We start from the raw sequence: 7036 nt of genomic DNA, 5'->3' as shown, positions 1-7036 counted from the left end.
TGTGTATTTATTTATTTTAAGAGAGACGCAGGGGGAGGGGCACAGAGAAAGGGAGAGAGAATCTCAAGCAGGCTCCATGCTCAGCACAAAACCTAACATCAGGCTCAGTCTCACAACTGTGAGATAATATCCTGAGCCAAAATCAAGAGTCAGATGCTTAAACCACTGGGCCACCCAGATGTACTACTGCAGTCTCGAAAGGAGAAGAAAGGGTAGGGCTGAAAAAGTAGTCCTAGAAATAATGCCCCAAAATTCCCTCCAAAGCTGAGCAAACTCCAAACAGTATAAACCCAAGGAAATCCACATTATAACACAATATAGTGAAATTTCCAAAAACTAAAAACAAAGAAAATTGGAAGCAGAAAGAAACAACATCTTATCTATAAAGAGAAAACAATTTTGATTAAACCAGATATTTAATTAGAAATGTGAGGACCAGAAGTAAATGACATATTATTTTCAAATGCTGAAACAAAAGAACCATAAACCCAGAATATTATACCCAGTGAAAATATCCTTCAGGAATGAAGAGAAAATCAAGACATTCTCAAATGAAGGAAAACTAAGAGAATTTGTCACCATTAGATCTACCCTAGAAGAATTAGGGAATTTCTATTAACTAACTAACCAACTAACTGGATGGATGGATGGATGGATGGATGGATAGATGAATGGATGGGGGATGGATCTTGGAATAATAGGAAAGAAAAAAAAAAGTGAGAGAGAATAAAATATGGTTAAATACAATAGAGTGTCCTCCTCTTAAGTTTTCTAAATTATGTTTGATGGTTAAAGAAAATTTATTACACTTTATGATGTAATTCTAAATGTATGTAGAAGATATATTTATGATAATTATTCCGTACATAGGGCAGGGTAAAGGGAAATAAAGGAGATAAGATTACTACATATCACTGGAACTGGTAAAATGATAACACTAGAAGATTGTGATAAGTTATTTATATATAATATAACCTAGAACAACCAATAAAAAAAGCTATACAAGAAGATACAGTCAAAAACACTTTGATAAATCAAAATAGAATTCCTTAGAAATTTTCAAGTAACCCAGAGGAAGGCAGGAAAAAGTAAACAGAAAAATTAAAAACAGAGAACAAAATTAAAAATAAAATATTTGACTTAGGCCCTGACACATCAATAACTACATTAAATATAAATGCTCTAAATGCACCAATTAAAAAACAGGAAATGGCAGAGTAGATTAAAAGCATGACCCAACTATATGCTGTTTATAAGAAACGCATTTCAAATAAATGACATAGGCAGGTTGAAAGTAAAAGGACAGAAAAGATATATCATACAAACATTGGTGAAAAGAAAGCAGGAGTGGCTATATCAGTCTCACATAATATAGACCTCAGAGCAAAGCAAATTACCAGAAAAGAGGAGGACATTATATAATTCTAAAAGATCAATCTACCAAGAAGAGAAAGCAATCCTAAATGTGTGTGTACCAAACCACAGAACTGCAGAATACATAAAAGCAAAAATTGACAGAACAAAAGTTGAAATAAACAAATCCACAATTATAGTTGGAAAATTCAATTGATTGAACTACTAGGCAGAAAATCAACAGGAATACAGAAAAAATCAATAATATCACCAATCAGCAAAATTTAGTTAACACATATAGATTTCTCCACACAGCACCAGTGGAATACACATTCTTTTAAACTGCCCTCAGAACATATGCCAAGGTATATACCACACTGTGAGTCATCAAATAAACTTCAACATATTTAAAAGAAACAAAATAATAGACAGTAAATTCTACCACCACAATGGAACCAAACTAGATGTTAATAACAGAAAGAAAGTAGAAAATCAAAAATAGGAAAAGAAAGAACTAAAAATCAATAACAGGAAAATTTCCAAACAGTTGAAAACTAAACAACATTCTAAATAATCAGTGGGTCAAAGGGGAAGTCTCCAGGGAAATTTAAAAATATACTGAACTGAGTAGAAACAAAGTGTAACATAAAATTTGTGCATTAACAGCTAAAGCAATGACAAGAGGGAATACTATAGACTAAATGAACACATTAAAAAAGAGAAAAAAGTCTCAAATCAGTCATCTAAGCTCCTCTCTCGAGCCTCTATAACAAAAAGAACAAAATAAACACAAAATAGGCAGAAGGAAGGAAGTAAAAATGTAATAGCATAAATCAATAAAATTGGAAGCAGAATAAACAATAATCAGTGAAACAAAGAGCTGATTCTTTTTTAAAAAAATCAATAAAATTCATAAATCTCTAGCAAGGCTGACAAAGGGAAAAAAAAGTAAGAAGACACAAATTACCAATATCAGGAATGAAACAGGGGATATTACTGCAGACTCTGCAGAAATCAAAAAGGATAATAAGGGAATGCTATGAACAACACTGTTATAAATGCTATGAACACAAATATTTATTTTACAACGTAGTTGAAACGGACCAAGTCCTTGAAAAACATAAATTACCACAACCCACCCACTATCAAATTGATCACTTGAATAATTCTAAAACTGCTGAGGAAACTGAACTCATAATTTTAAAACTATCAAAAAAGAAATCACCAGGCCCACATGTTTTCACTAGAAAACTCTAATAAAAGTTTGATTAAGAAGTAACACAAATTCTACACAATCTTTACCAGAAAATAGAAGACTTCCCAATTTTTTTCATAGGCCAATATTACCATGATCCCAAAACTTGACAAAGACCAAAAACAATGCAGACCAATATCTCTCATGAATATTGATGTAAAAATCCTTAACAAAGTATTAGCAAAGAAAATTCAGTAATATATAAGAGGAATTATACACCATGATTAAGTGAGATTTATTCAGGGATTCGAGGCTGTTTCAATATTCAAAAACGAATCAATGTAATCTACCTAAAGACAGATGAAGACTAAAAGAAGAAAAGTCACATGTTCATATCAATTAATGAAGAAAAATTTGAGAAAATTAAACACCCTGCCATGATTAAAAAACTCTCAGAAGGAAACATCCTCAATTTGATAAAGAACACTTACCAAAAAACCTACGGATAATATTTTACTTAAAGGTGAAAATGCTTTCTTTCTCCCTAACATTAGAACCACAGGAAGTGGGGCGCCTGGGTGGCTCAGTCGGTTAAGCAGCCGACTTCGGCTCAGGTCATGATTTCGCGGTCCGTGAGTTCGAGCCCTGCGTCGGGCTCTGTGCTGACAGCTCAGAGCCTGGAGCCTGTTTCAGATTCTGTGTCTCCCTTTCTCTGACCCTCCCCCGTTCATGCTCTGTCTCTCTCTGTCTCAAAAATAAATAAACGTTTAAAAAAAAAAGAACCACGGGAAGTATGTCCATTCTCACCACTTTACAAATACAGTGCTCTAAGTTCTAGCCAGTGTGATAAGTGAAGGAAAAGGAAAAAAATAAATAAATAAATAAAAAGGAACCCAGATCAGAAACGAAGAATAAAACGTTCCCTATTTGCAGATGACATGACTGTCTAGTAGAAAGTCCCAAGAAATCTACAAAAGAAGTCATATGATAAGAGATGAGGTCAGTAAGCTTGCAGGAGACAATATAAACATCCAGGAAATCAATCGTATTTCTATATACCAGCAGTGAACACATGGACACTGAAGTTAAAAATATAATACCATTCACAATCATTCTAATTAATGAAATAAGTAGGTATAAATCTAGCAAAACTCATGCGGGACTTGTATGTTGGAACACTGAGGAAAAAAATGAAAAAAAGACTTAAATAAATGAGTTATAATGATGGATCGGAAGACTCATAGGAAGGATCTGTTTTCCCAAAATCAATACGCAGGTTTAACCTAATTCCTTTTTTTTTTTTTTTTTTTAGTTTATTTGTTTATTTTGAGAGACAGAGTGAGAGAGCTGGGGAGAGGAGTAGAGAGAAAGAGGGAGAGAGAGAATCCCACGCAGCCTCCGTGTTCAGCACAGAGCTCGACACACGGCTCAATCCCATGAACTGTGAGATCATGACCCTGGAGCCAAAATCAAGAGGCAGATATTTAACTGACTGAGCCGCCCAGGCACCCCTAACCCAGTCTCTATAAAAATTTCAGCAAGATTTTTTTTGGCAGACATAGACAGGATTATTCTAAAATTTATATGGAAAGGCAAAGGAGCTAGAATAAGTAAAGTAATTTCGAAAAAGAATAAAGAAGATTCAGTCTACCCAATCTGAAGACTCAATGTATAGGGAAAGCAAGCAAGACATGAGATAGGTAAGTCTCATAATTTATACAAAAATTAACTTTCTGTAGTAATTAGAAAATTATAAAATTATACAAAAATAGATGACGGACTTGAATGTAAATCTATAAAATTTTTTAGGACAAAAACATAGTTTCTACACTATGGGAGCTACCGAGTTATTACACATGAAGGAAAAGCACAATTCATAAGAGGAAAAATTGACAAATTGGAAGTCATCAAAATTAAAAACATTTGCTCTGCTAAAGGCTGTTAAGAGAATGAAAAAAAAAAAAAAAGCTACTGGGAGAAAATATTTGCAAACCACATATCTAAAAAGGAACCAGCATCTAGAATGTCTGAAAGTTTCTCCAAACTCACCAGCAAAAAACAATCCAATTAGAATATGGGTAAAAGACATGAAGACACCTTTCATCGAAGGGAATACACAGATTGCAAAAAAAAGCACATAAAACGATGTTCAACATTATTGGCCATTAAGGGAATTCAGATTAAAACCACAATACGATATCGCTACACATCTATCAGAATAGCTAAAAGTTAAAAACTAGTGACGACGTGAAATGCTGGCAAGAACACAGAGAAATCGGATCGCACTGCTGGTGGGAATGTAAAGTGGTATTGCTACTTTGGAAAACAGTTTGGCAGCTACCATATGATGTAGCAATTGCACTCCTTGGCATGGATCCCAGAGAAGTGACGACTTCTGTTCACACACACACAAACCTCTCCGTGACTGTTCATAGCAGCTTTATTCATAATAGCCCCAAACTGGAAACAACACAGATGTCCTTCCGCCGGTGAATGATTAAAACAAATAGGTACAAAACAAAGGTCAGTGAGAGAAATGACCACAGAAGAAGGATCAGAGAGATGCAGCGATGCTGGCTGGGAAGGCGGAACAGGGGACCACAAGCCGAGGAACGCAGGCAGCTTCTGGAAGCTGGAAGAGATTTTCAAAGCAAAAATAGAGTTGGAATCTTGGCAGAACTGGACAGAGAGAGAAGAAAATTACCAGCGAATCTTGGCAGAACTGGACGAAGAGAAAAGAAAATGACTAATGCAGGGCCCATCTTCAGCAAATCATCCCGGAGCTGGCGTCACACCCCCGAGACCGGCTCTTCATAAGGACTTCCGGGACAGTGCTGAGCCGGGCACCCTGGAGCCCAACTAAAGGCAGCATGCACACGCACCTTTATCTGGATACCTCATAACTCAAGACGCCGTTGGGGAGTCTTAGTCTTCCCGTTTTACCTCCCCTTGACTCAGAATGGAGAACATATTTTCCTGAAAGTGACTTTGTAATATCAAATGCCAAAGCTACTGTCACTCAGTGCTGTACCAACTGTGACTTTCAGAATTTTGGTGACTTCCTTGAAAGAATGGTCCGTTGCAAGTGAAAGCCAACCAGGAGGATAACCAGGATGATGAGAGCTTTGGGAATTGTGTTATCTGAGGAACCAAGGATGCTGCCCGGGACTGTCACTTTGGGGTCACACAGTTTGATTTTTAACTCTAAATGAGACTGTGCATTGGATGGTCACATCAGCTCACTCCCAAGCCCCCAGCTAGTTGGAATGAGTGTATCATGTCCACAGCGGACTTTCAAGAACCATTTACAGTACTCGACTTGAAAACAAATGAGGGTGCATTTTCAAAATGTGAACTAATAAGCTTAAAAAAGTTACACTCACATTTGCTGTTTATAGAATTGGTATCAGTGTAGCTTTTGAGTGTATACCCAACATGTCATCCTGAAATACTCTTTAACTCATAACTAGTTCTATTCTCAATTTTAAAAGAAAATCCAAGATAAGACTAAGTTGTTAGCCAATCTTAAACACCTTCTACAAACCTGGGCCACTATGAATAATGTGAGTAAATGCTATTAAAAACAGCTCTAAGAAGGGGCACCTGGGTCGCTCAGTTGGCTAAGCATCTGACTTTGGCTCAGGTCGTGATCTCACAGTTCGTGGGTTCGAGCCCCTTGTCGGGCTGTGTGCTGACAGCTCAGAACCTGGACCCTGCTTTGGATTCTGTGTCTCCCTCTCGCTCTGCTCCTCCCCCACTCACGCTCTGTCTGTCTCTCTCTCTCTCTCAAAAATAAATAAACGTTAAAAAAAATTTTTTTAAAAACAGCTCTAAGAAAATAGTGGTATATCCAAGCCACGGAATAGCACTCAGCAATAAAAAACAAAACAAAACAAAAACTGATGCATAAAAAACCCTAGAGGCCTCTCGAGAATTATGCAGAGTGAAAAAAAAGTCAATCCAAAATGGTTGTATTTTGTTAGACAGCAAAACATTCTTGAAATGAGAAAATGACAGAAGTGGAGACCAGATCAGTGGCTGCCCTGGGACAAGGAGGGAGCACCGGGTAAAAGAGAAGTGGGTGTGGCTATAAAAGAACGTGAGCATCCTCGTGATGATCTGTATCTTACTGCGCCAATGTCAATATCCTGGTGTACTAAGATTGCACTACAGTAATATTGGGGCAACGCTAAAGTGTACATAAAGAACTCTCTGTACTATTTCTCACAACTGCATTTGAATCTACAATTATAATAGAAAGTTTAATTTTTTTAAAAAAAACAGTAGCTATTCTTAGCTCTCCATCTGTTCAAAAACAGATGGCAGGCTGGATTTGACCCATAGGCTATAGTAGTTTATGGAGTTGAATGCAAACACCAGGAAATGCTATATGTTCATTTAATGGTGTTTTACATGCTAAAATGTATAGAGCTCCAAGGACAATCAGAGGTCTTAAAATGCATTTTCAAGCATCTGTTCTTGTAACTA

At 36.5% G+C, this 7036-nt stretch overlaps 1 pseudogene; it reads left to right on the top strand.

The window, feature by feature from the left end:
- The first annotated feature begins 5110 nt into the window (after nucleotides 1–5110).
- On the top strand, nucleotides 5111–5637 carry LOC122201172 (annotated as a pseudogene).
- The last annotated feature ends 1399 nt before the right edge of the window (nucleotides 5638–7036 follow it).

The sequence above is a fragment of the Panthera leo genome, chromosome D1 (assembly GCF_018350215.1).
Source record: "Panthera leo isolate Ple1 chromosome D1, P.leo_Ple1_pat1.1, whole genome shotgun sequence".
Lineage (NCBI taxonomy): Eukaryota > Metazoa > Chordata > Mammalia > Carnivora > Felidae > Panthera > Panthera leo.
Note: the sequence above shows the minus strand (reverse complement) of the source record. Positions and strands in the feature narration are given on the sequence as shown.